Genomic DNA, 17,961 nt, shown 5'->3' on the forward strand with positions numbered 1-17,961 from the left:
GATCCTTTTGAACAGTTAAGTATGAAATCACATTTTAGGGCGATTACGTTTTTTCTAGTATTACACCATTTTTTCTTGCAAATGATATTGCAAGATTGAGGTAGTTGATTCCTGCTTGGTGATCTAAACACAAAACTGCAGTGCCCTGCTTCCCTATTATTCCCCACATAGGTGGCTACCAACTTATTAAATATTGGTAAATATATCTGAGTTACAAACATTGAACTACACTACAAGACAACAACCATAACTACTGAGAAATTAAACAGTCTGTTAAACATTTTTTAAAAAAGGAAATTTGCTATGGTCAGTATATACAAAAACCTGCTTCACGAGCTAATGTTGGGCAATGCTTTATAAACTAAAACGTACAGCCAGTAGAAAAGAGCAATGTATACTGGACTGGTTACACCACACCCCTCCCCATTCAGGGTTGCAAATGCAAACTGCAGGTTGGAAAATTCCTGGAAATTTGGGAGATAGATCCTGGGGAAGGCAGGGTTTGGGAGGGGGGGGGGGTTCTCACTCTGCACCAGCAAGGCAATGCATAACAACAATAACAACATTTAATTTATATACCGCCCTTCAGGACAACTTAATGCCCACTCAGAGTGGTTTACAAAGTGTGTTGTTATTATCCTCACGACAATCACCCTGTGCCGTGGCTGGGGCTGAGAGAGTTGGAAGAAGCTGTGACTGACCCAAGGTCACCCAGTTGGCCACCCAAGGACTGACCCAAGGTCACCCAAGCGGAAGAGTGGGGAATCAAACTCAGTTCTCCAGATTAAAGTCCTGCCTTTCTTAACTACTATACCAAACAGGCTCAAGGCTTTTGCATCTCAGCCCCCTCCCTCCCTCCTCCTTTGTAAACGGCAGCAGAAGGCTGCAGATGATTTCCCTCTGAATGTCTTGCCCAGTGGCAGAGGGAATGGCACAGCAGCAAGGAAAGGAGGGAGGCTGGGGACTGGACAGATTACACTCCCCATTTAAAAACAACAACAGCAAAAGTGGTCTGCTGTTACTCTTGACCAGCTCTCCCTCCGAGGCTGCTGGAAGCAGGAGGTGTGAAATGCTATACCTCCTCTGACCATTTGCAGTCACATGCTTGCTTGAGGCAAGCAACAGAGCAACATGGTTGTTGTGGATTTTCCGGGCTGTATTGCCGTGGTCTTGGCATTGTAGTTCCTGACGTTTCGCCAGCAGCTGTGGCTGGCATCTTCAGAGGTGTAGCACCAAAAGACAGAGATCTCTCACAATACATCGAACAGAGCAACAGATTGACTGCTGAGCACAGAGAGGAGACAGGGAGGTGGAACGTGCACCTAAAGCCCGCTCTTTCTCCAGCAGTAGCAGCTGATTGGCTGGCTATGCTGATATAAGGGGGAAGTAGGAGGAGGCGGCTTGCTTTGCTCAGCAGGACCTGCCTGACCTTAAAAATACTGATCATTTATATGTTCAGTATTTTGATTCTATTTCCCCCAGACAGTCAAGAGAAAAAAATGGATTGTCCATGGGGAAACCAGATACCTGGCAACCCTACTCTCCTGGTACCCTGGCTTTCCTTTCCTTGGAGCTGGGGCCAAAGAGAATCCCAGCAGCATGAGGAACAAAAAGAACAAATGAGCTGAAACAGAGAAACTCCGTAACAAAAGATGGTGGGTGAGAATGTGTAACATAAACACAAATTTTCCTCGACTAGTAAAAAGTCACACACTCATGAAGCTGTGCAGCTGGAACCCAGCAAACACTAGGTGCAAGTTTTCAACACCCGGGGACTGGTTTCAAAACCATAGCTTTAACTCTGGTCCATGGAAGAAATATATTCTAATGAATTCTGTTCATTAGAATATATGTAGGATCCCCATAACTCCCACCTTTGCATCTTGGATAAGGCCTCTAGCATAAACAATGCCATTTCTGTGCAGACCTGAGCTCAGAATGTCTTATTTTAAAAACTATTATTTACCATGTTAATATATTAGATTCCTTTGGGCTTTGGTTGGTGTTCTCTCACCAACTCTTATTAGCCCCTCTCCCTGTTTGTGTGTATGTTTTTTGCATTTTCATGTTTTATCTTTGTTTTTAAATGCTTTTTAATGTCTGAAACATTTCAAAGTTTGAAATATTTTATGTTTGAAAAGTTTTAATATTTGCTGCCTTGAATACACGGAATTGGGTGGAAAGGTGGCATAGAAACGTTTTAAATAAATCAATCCTACACAGAGTTACACCCTTGACTACTAAATTTTAATTGACTCAAAAGGGTATAAATCTTCCTCGAATTGCACTGTCTGCTAAGTTGATCTTCTCTTCCCTCCCTTTTTGCTTCTTTTTTAATCCTAATTTTATTCTAAATTTCTGTAAGGGGTTTTCCAAACTCCCAGTGACTCCAGAGGCAACAAGCAGAAATTTTCTCCATCATGTTTTGCCAGATGGCTAAATATACATTCAAATAGCCATTCTTTGATATGGAGAATGGAAATTTAGCATAAGCAGGGATCTAGCATCAGCAAGAATCCAGCATTACCATACCTTTTGATCTAGAGCAGAAGAAAGGAAGGGTCTTGTTCCAATTTGGGTTGAAGTTACTAAGAAAGCAATAAGATTCTTACTTTCAGAAAACATATTCCTGCTGATTTTAACCATATCTTAAACTCAGCTTGGCACAGGAACATAAGCCTGCCTTCTCAGAATGGAGGCTCATCCTACCAGTTTTACTGAGGCGCTTGGAAAGCTTACTCCTTTTCAAATAGCTTCAAAGCTCAGCATGAAGTTAGAGACCAGACCATTATGTAGACTTGGTGGGAAAGGTAGGTCTTGTACATGGCAACCTGATATGAGGGCTGGTTCAAGGCTAATTCCAGTTTATGGACGCTGTGAGACAGAAAGTTTTGCTTGCATATAATTTGTTATATTGATAATTTACAATTTCATATGCTACCAAACCAGCTGTCTCTGTGAAAAACTGTATGGTAGGAGCATCCTTCAGTACCCAACACCTGTATGGAGATTTACATGTGTAAGCTTGGTCTTGCTAAAACAGAAAACAACGAATTTACTCATAAATTACCTGGAAAGCTTAAAAGGTGAAAAAGTGGGCTATAAATCTTTAAAACAAACATTTCAAAAACCAAACACCTAACCTACCTCATTCCATCTCCACTAGAACCTGATGAGATATTATGTATATACATATTTTTAAGATATTACAGTCCGGTGACAATCCTAGTAAATACAGATTTCAAATAAATTATCAAACGTCCAGGGGTATAACTGTTTGAGGATTCTGGAGAAGAGATTGTAAGTGGTCTTTTCCTAGTCCTCAATTACCTTTTTCTTTCTTAATGGATTGTCCTGTTCTTCCAAGTGTTAACAGTTCTGTCTGTAATACTTTAACCTTTAACCACTGGAAGCAGATCCTGTTACCATTAACACATTTAGTAAATGTTAACTTGAGAGAAAATTATTTTTACCACCTACCCGACTCTGGAAATCCTGATGAGGCTGACCTCTGAGTATGACTAACATATCACACTGAATCCAGCTATCTTGCAAGTTGATTAGACCTGCACCCCAAAACCTAAAGTCCTCCTTCCTTACTATCCCATTAAAATAAGCTTTTCCCTTATATGAAAGCTATCAAACTTTAGCCATTCTTCAAGGAATAACTGAAATGCATTTGTCTGAATACTAATGTTGCCATTTCCACACACCCTTAAAGGGTCAGCCCACTCACAAAATGCTGATGACATCTCCATTTGCAAAGTGTTTGTGGGCCATTTGCCTTCTGTTTTTTTGGCGCCTTTTCTGTGACTGCGGAAAGTGCGTTCCCAGAAAAGGTGCCGAAAAAACTGAAGCCAAACGGCTAGTAACCGTTTTGCAAACAGAGACATCTGGATTCCCACAGGAAAGCTGCCAGAATTCGGTGAGTGGGCCATCCCTTTAAGGGCGTGTGAAAACGGCCTTAGCACCCTTTTAAGATTCAGAAACAGCTCAGCATAGTATCATCAATGTAGATTTATATAAAATCTCACTTTTATAACTAACCTAGATTTACTGGCAGTCCTCAGGTTAAATATGTTACTCATCAGGACACAACCAACCGGTTATGTACACAGCCTGTATGCTAATTTGTATCCAGTGAATAATCCCGAAACTCTGGCAATGGGAGATATACCAGTTAACCTAGGTAAATTGAAGTTTCCTTCTTTGACAAAATAGAAACATTTATTTTTATTTATTGACACTATTTATAGTACACCTTTCTCACTGAGAGTCAAGGTGGATTACACTGTATGAGTCAGCACAGTGTGTAAATTAGTTATTTTCTAAGGGTTGTATCCTAATCACACACTCAGTGTCTGACTCTCTCTCTCTCTCTCTCTCTCACACACACACACACACACTCACGCACACAAACAGTCTTTTGAACTTCCAGGTTAATAGCACAGGGTCTGTGAAATTACAGCTTCTTTCTCCTGTTCCAGCATGGAGGTCTGTAAAACTGACAGCCTGAACAGCAGGAAAATTGGCTGTCATTTCACAGACCCTGCGCTGAAACCGGTATGGGGTCTGTGAAATGACAGCTTCTTTCTCCTGCTTCCAGAGCAGCAGAAAGAAAGGGGCTGTCTGTTTCAAATGCCCCGCACCGGCTTCAGCAGCTGGTGCAGGATGGTTGAAATGCCACGGAACAACAAGCCACGAACTGGGGAAAGGTCAGAAGTTCATGGTTCCGTGGAATGCTACAAACCATGAATCACGTGGTTCAGGGGTTTTTTTTGGTTTGTGCCCATCTCTATTTAGGATCATATTAATTAGTCATATCAAGAAATAAGCAGTGATATTGTCAATAATTGATATTATTAAAAATAGAAAGGATAATATGGAGTAACAATGAAATAATGTGTTTTTTCTCTTTACTATTAGATAACAAGCAGGAATAGGTTTGAATTCTGTTTGAGTAGTATAAATGGGAAAATATATACTAGTTAGGCTCAATAATAAAATTGGTTGGTTTGAAGGAGAGGATGTTCTTCAGTTTTCTCCACCTATGGACTTTCTTCCCCCTGCAGACTAAACATGGTCCTCTGTCAGAGTGTGATTGACATTTCTTTTCCAAAGGGCCTTTGAGGATAGACAAATAAAGCATTTCCTTAAAGGTGATTGTGTTCCTGCCAAGTTATATGTTTGAGAATTCACTGGCTTTTAGTTAATACGATGTTGATGATACCTCATCATCTCAGGATGTGTTTTGACTTCCGCTCTTTTTGTTCTTAACATATATTTTTCAACAGTTTAATTAATTTGTAATTTTATTTTCCATTATTATTTTACCTTATATGTTGTAAGAGGTGGGGAGTACTTTGAAGTAGAAAGGGGTATATAAGTCTTGCGAATAAATACATTTGGATGCAATGATATTTTGCTCTGAGAAGTTATAAATATGACTCCAGGCACCTGCTGGGAAAGGAATCTGGCTTTTCAACTCATTTGAGTGTGTCACAGTTTGCATACTTGTGCTAAAATTATACAAGTGCTCTCTTTCTTTGGCATGCCTTCATTTATCATTCATCCCATATCTCATTTCCACTGGAAACATCTTTTCCCCAATCAGAGCCTCCCTGAATCTACTATTATTGTTGCCCTTCCCTTGACCTATCAAACAAGATAGCTTCTTTCACCATGCAACAGAGTTTGGCCATTAGATCTTTAACAATTATTAATTATGAATATTCCAATGTATAAAGAATTAGGATCAAGTATGGCATAATACACAGGAGCTTTACTACAAGATCCAATGAAATAATATTTTCACAAATTTCACTTATAAGCAAGTTTAAGGAAACAGAAACTAAATATAGAAAACACTGTATTTCCTTAAGGCCAGCAATAATTTCAGAATGAAATATCTTCAAAGCTCCCAGCCAGCTATTAAATTGTCTGCATCCAGTATATACACACCCAGTTTATAAAGTACACACCCTATGGGAAATGTGGGGGTGTTCAGATGTACAGAAGATGAACAAGCAGTAATAGGCAGCAATCATCAGCATATGAACACATCTGTGCTGAGCTGACTTCAGTACAAAGCAGTGGTGTTCATTGTAAAAATCAATATGGGTAATTTACAGACTTAAAACATTAACAAAGCACAGCCAATCCAGCAACTTATATCTTAGGTTTATTAACATGTTAAAATGATCTTTCACAAGTTAAAGCAATGAATAAAATATAAAAACAATAAAACCATCAATAATACACCAAAATTCACTTCAGCCAACACGAAGGACTATGGAATTGTTTGTCATTCAAATGTCTTCTAGAACAGCAATACACTGCATTACTTTCAATTAGCTTAAGAGTAATAGGGCTTTATGAATATCTTCTGGAAGAAGGTGCCAGAGCCTAGGAATGATTGCTATAAAAGTCTTGCTTATCACTGCCATTCTGACTGGCCACAACAATGTACGCCTATGACCTCAACAAAGTTTGATTACTTTCTCCAGCTCAAGGAGTGCTGTTCCAACTTAAGTGGCTCACCCTACAGGAGGGAGCAACATAAATTCATATAGCCATCTTATGATTAATCAGTTTTAAAAAATTAGTCTTACTTTCCTTGTTTGTTTTCAACTGGTGTATTTCATATTCAAAATTGGATCCCCTAGTAGATTTTTGAGAAAACTGAAGATGTCAGGAGATGCTTTCATTGATGTCATGACTCGTCTCAATAAGATAACATTAATTACAAACACATTCATTGCGAAACATAACAGGTTATGTAGCAATCCAACTGCAGAAGATACCTTCTGTGATACTTTAATCCCTATAGCTATAAACACATTCCAGAAATTACCAAGATACATAATGGACTACATCAACCTTTTCATATAAAAACTATGCTAAGTACAACCTTATGGTATATTCTAGCATATCATAAAAGTTGGATTACAAACAGAAATGGGAAAAATGGGACAAACAACATCATACTGCACATGACAGAAGATTTTATGTAAATCTGACAAAGCACAGGAAGCTGCTAAAAATGTATGACAGAAATTTTCAGCAGTATCTAAAACACAAAATCTCTTCTTTAAAAAGTACAAAGTTTCTACTAGATTAGATAGCAGTAAATATGATAACCAAATTTGGGGTTATAATTGTTAACAAGACCAATACATCTAACAAGTGCCAGTGGTTTAATAAAAACACAAGGTGTTGTCAACAGGGTGGAGTGAATGCTGGCAAAATCTATAAAGCATGTCCCAACCCAGTGCTTCTCAAATACACCTGTAGTGCCTCTGGGTTAGAGCATAAGGTAAAGTATGTTTTATAAATACAATGGTGTTTTAATGTCTTGTATGAGTGTACTATTTTAGAGTGAATTGTATTATGCTATATATAAAGTATTTTTATTTCTCCTATCAAATTGCTTTAGAATTAATGTCTTCCTATACAAAAAATGCACATTCATAAACACAGGAAGGTTTATATATAATAAGGTCAATGTGTTTGTAATTATTTTTGTGTGGGCAGAATTAAAAATGTCTTTGTAAAATAAATTATTTAACCATAATTGTCATATATATTCTCACGATTTTCTAACCGCATGTCTTTTTGTCTGCTCTCAGATTCAATCAGTGTATTTTCTTACAAACCTCAAAAATGTTAACTGTGGCTTTTCTTTTTCCAGTTTTTGGTATTTTGGTATTTTTAAGATACAAGAACATGGCCAGCCTGAATAGTGATGAACTTTTAAAACTGTTCACTGAGTTTGCTATGAAAGAGGGTAGTACTCATCTGCTCTCCATGACAGGTGTTAACAACTTGCTTCAGACTCACTTCTCAAAACTTGTGGTAAGTCTTTCCAAAATTATGTCAAATATACTGCCAGTTACATAAGTGGTACAGTGTAAATATTTTTCTAATCCCGCAACTGTCTTCAAGTTTCTTATTTACCCCCAACTTTTATACTTTTAATTAAATTTTCAAGATTTTCCTCTGGTAAAACAGTATCTATTAGATTATAGGAATTAGTCTATAAATGTATTTAGGGAGGATTTATTTTCTTCTTAAATTTATGGAAGTAGAACCAAGGAAGCAGAATTGTAACAACATAAAATTAAGAAAACAGAAGTCTTATTTTAGCAGCAGAGAGAATATATTTTTGAAAGTTCTCTAAGAGAAAAGAAGGAATAATGACAATGAACTGCACAATACACAAGCGTTCCCTCCACCCCAATGACAACAGGGAGAAAATGTCTCTACAATAACAGTGAACTAGGAGGTTGTGTGTGTGTGTGTGGGAGGGGTGATTTGGTTCGTCTGCCATTTTATAAACTTGACCATTTATAAACTTAATTTAAACTAATTGTATTAGGAAAGCAGTCTGTCTTCAGGGCAAGGCGCTTGCTTATGACCAAGAAGAAACAAAACCTGAGAGCCTCCCATACCCACCCCAATCTGTGCCTTTCACTTATCTGCCTGCTAGTACACTATAGTATAGTAATTTAAGTGTTGGGATGTAGGAGACCTGGATTCAAATACTTGCTCAACAATGAAGCTCTCTGATGAGTTTAGTCAATCATTCTAACTTGGCTTATCTCACAGGGTTATTGTGAAGATAACATTAGGGAATGGGGAAGCATATCAAATGCCTTGAGGTCCCTGGAAGAAAGGCTGGACAAAAATCTACTGGATAGATAATACAAGTAGAATGCTTCCTGTTCCTATGCAGAATCCCAACGACAGTGAGACATCACAATAACTGGCACAATGTGCATAGGAATGTCAAATAGGACAATCCTCTTTGGTGGGAAATGCGTTAATGGTTCTGGATGGGCAATATTCCTGTCATAAAAATATCTGCTAAGTTTCACTCATTTTCTTCCACTTGGAAAAACAAAACTGGACAAAAAGACACCAGAATAACTGCCCAATTGGAAGGCTTCTGCCTGCTGCCAAATGTTGGAACTATTTTTTTCATATACTATATTCCTGAGACCAATTTTGAGTCAAATCTGATTAGAGAAAAGTATCTCAGCTATAGAAGGATCTAGGACAATGTACTCCAGAGCCATCTTGGTTAACATGCAAAACAAAGCCCATAAACATTTCTGCAAAGATTTTGAGCCAACTAGGACACAATCCAATGACAGGGAAACATTCAAAAAGCCCCCAAGGAAACAACAAATACATTGACTAGTAAGGTAAACTGCATCTGTTACAGCAGTCATTGATGATTCAAGCTAGAAAGAGTGAACATGGGTGTGCCAAATTAGTACAAGCAAATTTTGCTTAGCTTTTGTTGAGAATGTAATGTTAGGTCCTTTCTCAATAGATAATCTCTCTACCTCATACTGCTTCTTATTAGTTCTAAGCAGACTACTAAACTATAAAAACTAAATCACATTTAAATGGCTGCAAAAATCAATCACAAATGGGAAAAAATTGCAACTGAAAGAGTAATGGGTCTACTATTATCTTCTAATAAAAGATGTAATGTGATCTATATTTTGGAGCAAAAGGAAAATTAAAAGATTCCTGGCCTCAGAAAAAGAGCTGCATTCAAAAACCACATGATATGGCGTGTCCACACTACCTACACCACAGCTGCATACTCCGTTAGAGTATGGTATCCTATGGTATCTCCCTTGCAAAACTCTAGATGGTAAGGCATTTAGGCATGGCAGCATAAAGGCACACCTATACTGAGGACGAATCAAATATGAACAGAAGACAGGAAGCTGACCAGATGGAAGAAAACCAACAAACTGAGCAGAGCAAACATGTCATGCTCTACAAATTATGCTGTTACAATCATACCTAAATAAATGGTTTTCAATCATGCTCATAGCCTCCTGTCTCGTGACTGAATAGAGGGAGTCCAAGAAAAGATTAAGGAGCTGAAGTTGCTCTTCTACAAGTTTATCTCAATGGGAAGCAAACAAGTCCTCTCTAATCAAGCTGAGGTAGCCCTCTTGCCTACTGGAGTGTACAAAGGGGAAAAGCACTAATCCAAGCCTGAGATTCAAGAGATGGTTGTTCAAATTCGGCTTGGAGAGCCACTCCCACTACACAATTTGGAATTCCAGAGATGGAATGTAGGAATTTAAGGAGAACTGAATCAAAGGATTCCTCTATTTTATCAATCCAAATACCTGCCCCATGTAAATTTTGCACGGCAACTTTGATGTTGAAGAGTTTAATGGCAGCTGGACCCCAGATGAATAAAAGAAGCGACAGATGATATTTGATGCCGCTGTAGCCAGTCCTTGATGTTGTTACCACGAATTTGCCACTTATAATGTCCATCAGATTTTTTACTGAAGATGATGGCCTTTGATTTTTGATTGTTAACTATCAGGCTTTCTTCAAGACAATAAGCAACAAAAGCCTTTATCAGAGAGGACAGTCCTGAAGTTGTTCATGATAGGAGAACTGCATCATCCGCAAAGGGTAAAATACGAACTTTCACATTAGCAATAGACGGAGAATAGCAATCCTGGGTGGAAACGGCAGGACTCATATCATTACTATACAAATGAAATAATAAAGAAGCCAGAACATTTCCCTGACGCACTCCCTGCTGTAGGGAAATTACATTGGAATGTTGTCTGTCTAGCCCATAGCAGACTTGTGCAGTGGGGTTAGACTAGAGAATCTCAATCAAAGCAAAAAATCTCTTTTCAGTAGATGTTATTATTATTATTATTTGTTGCATTTTTAATCCGCTCTCCCCATAAACGGGCTCGGAGCAGACCACAACACATATATTAATTTAAAGCCAGATAAAACACCAGCAAAACCAAGAATACAATTTCTGAAAGACTGCTGCCAATATTGCATGACCTAACAATAACAATCGATGGGACCAGGCAGCCAACTGCTAGATGTTAGCAGAATGGAGGGGTGAGCCCCCCCATGGCAGGAGGCCAGTTCCATGGCCTACCCGCCTCAACCACCATATGCCTGGTGGAACATCTCTGTCTCACAGGCCTGGTGGAAGAGTAACAATTCCTGCTGGGCCCTGGTTTCCATAGACAGAGAGTTCCATCAGGAACTCTGGTTGATTTCAGCTTATGCCCCAATCTTACATGGAGTACAGTATCAAAAGCCACCTTTAAATACATGGGCAGTAGCAAGAATACCCCATCCCTTGGTTGTATATTTGTCAATTAAGAAGCATAGTGTCAAAAGATGATCTTCTGTACCAGCCCCTCAACCTAAAACTGGCCTATTCCCTCCACAGGTAATCTAATAATTTATTTTCTTAAAAACCGTATTTATTACTCACAATTAAGCAAAATCTTTTAAAAGTAAAGTTAGTGTTATTTTCTTTCACAAATGTTTTTGTCACAACTCTCTCTGAAAGTTGTAATTTATGCAAATGAAAATATTTGCTTAATATAATTGAGTGGAATTGTTTACAAGCTAATTGAAATGTGATGATTTTTGATTGTGATAAATGGAATGGAATAGAAGCAAACTTTTAAATAGTTTGCATAAGTTTATTATTTTGTTTTCATTAAACTGAAATAATATTAATTCAGTGTAAGCAAGGGGAACAGTGTAAGCAAGGGGAAGGTTTTAAGTAAAAATAATGTGAGTTTTTAGAGTCACTTAGAACTAGTAGTTAGAGTTCTTGGGTCTGACACCACAGAGAATCAGTTTTAAATCTGAATTTAGCTGGTTTCTGTGTTGCTGCCAAGAAAGCCAACACAGTGAAGCTGCAACGGGGCTTCCACATGGCAAGTTTCTTTGCAGTTTCTCTGCCTGTGGCCATCCCCTTATAAATATACATTGTGGCTTTTTCATTTTTTTAAAAAATCAGCAGTTGAATATTGTCATATCTTCAAAACATTCTGTGAATCAAGTTTTCTGAATTTCTATATTTTTTTTTAATGTAAGCCTTTATCTTCTTTCATTTTGGAGCTATGCCTTTCCCCTTACATCTCCGTAACAAAATGAGCTGAAGATGTACTCTTTGGTTATCAGAGAACCCAACACACAGATTGTTATATTGCTATAACAATATTCAATCGCTAATTTTAAAAAAGCTCCCCCCTCCTGGGGGCAGGGAGGACAATGGCCACTGTGTAGACAGGGAAATGACTACTGTGCATTGAGCTGGCAACTCCTAGGAGACGTGAATGGAGTGAACTTATATTACTGGTGTTGTGCCAACACTGCAATGTCACTTGAAGCACTGGGTCCACACTCTAGGATTCACCAGAAACTTTTATGGTAAAAATCCTAAGAACCCTACAGCATCACATCAACATGGAGGCATCACTTCTGGGTTCACAGAAGTGGTGTCGTCGCAACACCAGTTTCCCTCACATTGCTCCATCAGCAGGAACAGCAGGGCCCAAGGCAGGAGGTTTCCTGCTATAGCGGGAGGCCTATCGCCTCTCTGTGTGGGTGAGATCAGGAAAATCTGAACTTTCCCACCCACAAAGTAGCCATCCAGGCTTTGCTACAATCTGTCCCAAAGCTTTGTAGCTAAGAAGATTTCTGAAAGATCAAATAAAAGCCAGGGGAACCCAAGGAGATACATGAATGCACCAAAATGATGTGGGAAATTAGGGGAAAAAACTGCTTTAGTAGCATTGAACCCATGACAAATAACCTGAATGGAAAAGGTCTTATTTCAGCAAATAACTGTCTCTTAGCTTGTTGCAAACATTGCTTGTTACATTGATCATATTTGTAATTACTGGAAGATAACACAAAAGTTAAAATGTTAGATATGAAAATTCTCTGTCAAACAGCCAAACGAGTATGCTAGAAAGTATGCATAACAGTCAGGATGCAGCTGTACTACATGGAGCACAACATGGAAAAACACTCCTGCTATTTACTGTACTGAGTAATGCCCTAGTACACATAATGGGTGATATTTACATGCATACATGGAGAAACATTAAGAGTCAATATAGCCCTCTCCTACTAGGTACATGCATACTGCATCCATCCTATTCACTTTAGTGCAATACTTCCCATGCCTTCCCTAAAAACAGAACCAACTTCCTATGTGTGGATTACTCCTGCTTTCCCCACGACAAGTCTACATAGCAGATTGGAAAAAGCCAAGTGGCTGAACACTCCTAGGGAAGTCTCACCTTAGTCTGAACGGCTTGAGTGCACTGCTGTGTCCTTACTATGGCCCGGAATGAAAGCAGCCTGGTGTAGGACTATACTGACTCCTATGACAATAAGAAAAAGCCCAGCCATTGGCTATTTGTTTTGCTGGCAGTGTCTCATATATGGGTTTATTCTAGCCTACACTGTCTTCAGTTGTTTTCTCATGTTTCCAAGGCCGAGACAAACTTGGCCAGAGCAAAACCAGGAATTGGTGTGGGCATGCAGGCAGTTGGGATTTAGACCAAACTGCATATTATGTTGGAGATCCATGATCAGATCTCTTAACATTTAAATAGTTTTGTGGGAGGGGGAAGAAAGCACAACTTGGACTTTGGCCTTGGCATTGTGCAAGACAGTTTAACCTCACACAACTTCCCAAATGGCAATCTGCTGATATTGATGCTGGTGGGGAAAAGGGACAAACCTGTACCTGTCTCTTTCCTCCACTAGTGCCAATAGCAGCCAGGGATGGGTGGGGGGGGGGGATGAATTTATACTGGAGAAACAGAGGGTGAGGGAGGGTTAACCGATCCAAATCTGGCTCAGTGGCTGTATTTAACATTAAAGAACACATCAGGATATCTAATCATGTATTCCCTAAGAAACTTCAGTCTGACCCTCAGTGAGCCAGGTTTGCAGTACTTTAAAGCGGAAAAGAACCAAGCACCATGTACACTACTCTCCTATGCATATAAAAATGCAACCATAATTGATCAACAACTATTTCCATTCCAGTGGCATAATGTAACCTAAACATTTTCCTTTGAATGTGTGCCTGTTCTGAAAATGTCTACGTAATTTCTTTTTTGTTATCCATTCCCCCCACCCCATCCCCTACAGGGTCCAATCTCACTTGGTGATATAGCCAAATACGTGGAGCTAGATAAAGATGGAAAAGTCAACTTTAATATTTTTAAGGCACTGATAAGCAAGCTACAAGGATTTTCTAGTTTGAGTGGATTAACAAATCTGTTTCCCTAAACATCCCATGAAGAGGAAGAAAATAGAGGGGAGGGGATGCAACCTGGACCAACACTACTATGAACATTAAGTATGCCTTTTCATAAAAAAAAAATTCTAAAATTAAATTTAGTCATTGTGGAAATATAGGTATTTAATAAAAAATATAGTTTGGCTTAAAACCATGCTTATATGATGATTGGCAAAAATATGGTAGTCATTTCTCTCCAGTAATTTCAAAAGAGAAACTCTAAAATGCTACAGAAAGTTTATCCTAGTGGGGCAATTACATCTGCTACCTCTAAGAGAAACTACATGAGACACCCGGGCACATGTCGGGTCCTGCAAAGTTCCTTGGGTAGTGTAGTCTTACAAAGAACAGCAGCTTGATGCAATTCTCTGCTGGGGGAAGAGTGATGGGAGAGATTCTGTCTCTCTCTCTTTCTTGCAAAAAGCCTTGGATTGGGTTTTCCTCCAGGAGCTCAGGGACGGGGGAAGGGTGCATAACAGGAGGCAGGAGATCCAGGGTGGCTTTTTGCGAAAGAGAGAGAGAGAGAATTTGCAAATCTTTTTCCCACCGCTGGGAAGAAGAACAGTGGGAGGGCTCTCTCTATGTCTCTCTTGTAGCTCATGTAGTTTGGCTCTGTGATTACAAGTGGATCCTGAAAATCTCGTAGTTGGTTGACAGCTTGTGTGGCTAATAGTGTGAGCTGTAAACTGGAAAGACCCAACTCCAAATCTAGCCTCAGACACAAACTACATGGATATGTAAATCTTTAATTAAGAAACTCATGAAGCCTCAAAGCCACTTCATTCACAGAAGGGTACAGCAGAATGCAACACAGGTTCCTGCAACTGGATGGAACTATGAAGCTTCTGGATTGACCATGCGCAGTACAATTATTGGAAGTCCCATTTTCTGCCCTTGTTTGTTAACAAGGAAGTATTTTCTACATTCCTTCATGCTTCAGTGAAGCCCATAACCAAACTCCAGCAATGGAGCTCAGAAACCCTACGCTGGAAAACACACACCAGATCTACACAGCTGCCCCCAGCCCAATCAGAACCCTAAAATTAACTCCTGTAATTGCCCTTTTATGCCACAGTACTAAACTGCTGAGGTTTAAGATTAGTTGAGAGGGAAGACTAGTAGTCTTGCACTATTGAGATCGGAAGATTCCCAACAGTTTGTTCCTCCTGAGATTCCACATGCATTCCAGATTATCATATTCAAAGCTAAGTTAATGAACACAACATCTTTTACTAACAAATTCCACATTTTAATGTGTTGTGTGAAATAGCACATCTTTTGCCAGTCCTGAATTCACTGGCCATAAATTTCAATCAGAGGCACTGTTATAGTCCTACACAAGAGCAAATATTTCTTTCTAGCCAATCTCTCTACAATACCTGCTCATACTTTTCTAAAACTATATATACCTCTTCTAACTTTGTTTGAAAAGGTAATAAAAACAAATGCTTTAAACTTTTTCTTGTAAGGAATGTGCTCTAAACCCTTGTCAGTTTTGTCTTCTTAATGTGCCTGTTCAATTTCAAAGGTATCTTTTTGAAAGCAGGGCAACCAGAACTGTGCGCCGTATTATAAATGTGAATACAAGAAATAGTTACACAATGCATTCATAATACATTATTTTATTTCCAAACCGTTTCACTGCTGCAGCACACTGATATTTTCTATGAGCTTTTCATGGTTCCAAGATGAGACCCTGTCAATATGTGAAGTTTGCATTTGGTACGTGTATTGCTGGGCACTTAAAAATGATTCATTTCATCTGCTGTTCTACTGTTGAATGTGATGTTTAATAGCACTCATTCCAATACCTTGCTGTTAACCTTTCTTCATTGTGATTATAATTATTATAAATTTATAATTCTATTTGTTCCTATTTGCCAGTTCCTTGTTTTAACCAGCTATTGCTCCATAATAAACTTCGTACCCCATCACATAGTTGCCATTAGAAGCCTTTAATAAGAGACTTTGTCAAAAGCATTTTGAAAACTCTAAGCACACACATTTCTCCAGTGTGTGTGTGATCTCTCTGTACATGCTAGCCTGTTCTGGACCACAATGAAATGATAACAATATTCATTATTTTATATATGATTGTATGACTGCACCAGATTTTTAAAAACAGATTTGATTAAAACCAATGTTTTGCAAGGGAAGGCTTGCATTAATTTGAAATACAGCCTCTGTTTTGCAGTCTTTTCACTCTATGATTATCATAATGTAATAAATGGAATTTCAAAAGCAAGTTTCAAGACAGGAGTCCTAGACAAGTGGAGGTATAGATCCTTCACTCATCATGATACCGTAGCATGAATCCAGGAGATCAAGATTGCTATAAAAGCCTTCATCAACTATAACAAACTCAGGTTATTGAAAGCAATGGAACAAATGCCACCTGTTGACAAAATATACTTCTGGCACACGCTTCAAATTAGTCAAAACATTGTAATAGGATAGCAATTTGAAAAGTGAAACCTATTTTAGTTTCAGGTAGGTAGCTGTGTTAGTCTGCAGTAGAACAGCACAATTTGAGTCCAGTGGCAAAGACCAAGAAGATTTACAGGCCGTATCTCAAGAAGGCAGCTTTGACTCATAAAAGCTTATACCCTGAAGATCTTTTTGGACTCTTAGGTGCCACTGAATTCAAATCCCATTTTGGCTAATTTTATTTAGTTTATTTTTCCTGCCTTCTTCCTCATTGGGGGCTCAAAATGCCTTATATTGTTCTCCTCTACTCCACTTTATCCTCACAGCAACCCTGTGAGATAGGTTAGGCTGAGAGCGTGTGACTGGCCCAAAATTACTCAGCAAGCTTCCATAGCAGATTGAGGATTCAAACCGTGGTCTTCCAGATCCTAGTCCAACATTCTAACCACTATACCACAACTACTGGGCCACAAGAAGAACTTTTGTTTCAGCATCAAGAGTTGCAAACCACTTGACCAGTTGTAACACTGACAGCTGTAACAGGGATATTGATTCTTTAATTACTGTCATTCTGTTTGTGACAAAGTGCAATCCTATGTAGAATTACTTCAGCCTAAATTTACAGGATTCCACTGTGTGAGGTCCAAACTCCAACTCTTGTGTAAAGCCCAAGAGATCTCTCAACTCAGGCAAAATCTCTTAACATGTTCACTCATTCTTTAGTGGCAATGTGACCACAATAATTGATTGCTCAAACCAGATCTACCTGATTCAAACAGCTTTGTACATCATTCCAAAATTAAGCCAGGGTTTTTTCTTCACCACCCCAAAGTTCAACCCTCCCCTGATCTTGGGGGGGTGGGGGGAGACTGATACTAGATTTGACCATCAAGGTAGAGATGGAAATTACATCCATTCTTCTCCTCTTGACTAGTCAAAGTTCTCTCACCTTTCCGTCCTGAAGCCTTTCAAGTGTCAAGAAAAAATAATGGAAATTTATCAGTGGTTCAGCACCAACATTATCTTTTAAGGCCCACCTTTTTGTACAGGAATCATAATTATGCACTAGGATACATGTTGTGTTTAGGAGTTAGGTAGAAGCTAATTCAAAAGCACGGTGTTAGAATAAGCTCTAGGAGACTCATCCAATCCCCACTCTGCCATAGAAGCTTGCTTGGTAAATGTGGGCCAGTTACTCTATCCCACCCTATCCTACCTAAAGCTAAAATGAGGATAAAATGGAGGAAGTGATAACAATACATGCTGCCCTGAACTCCTTGGAGGAAGGATGGGATAAAATACGCTTATATTGCCTGGATGGGCAGGGGAGAGTGTGATTGGCAGTGGAAGTCGCTAGAAAGGAAAGAAGAAGCTAGGCGGGCAAGAAGTGGTGGAGGCTG

General features: G+C 39.0%; 1 protein-coding gene and 1 long non-coding RNA gene across 3 annotated transcripts in view; one reads left to right on the top strand and one right to left on the bottom strand.

The window, feature by feature from the left end:
- Positions 1–17,961, bottom strand: part of CTPS2 (CTP synthase 2) — a 111,215-nt gene that overhangs the window by 36,577 nt on the left and 56,677 nt on the right. The gene's annotated exons all lie outside the window — the stretch shown is intronic.
- On the top strand, positions 7,225–16,303 carry LOC129326568 (uncharacterized). Its single transcript, XR_008596710.1, has 3 exons — positions 7,225–7,315; positions 7,691–7,854; positions 13,984–16,303. It is a non-coding gene; the product is annotated as an uncharacterized LOC129326568 (long non-coding RNA).

Source organism: Eublepharis macularius, chromosome 3, assembly GCF_028583425.1.
Source record: "Eublepharis macularius isolate TG4126 chromosome 3, MPM_Emac_v1.0, whole genome shotgun sequence".
Classification (NCBI taxonomy): domain Eukaryota; kingdom Metazoa; phylum Chordata; class Lepidosauria; order Squamata; family Eublepharidae; genus Eublepharis; species Eublepharis macularius.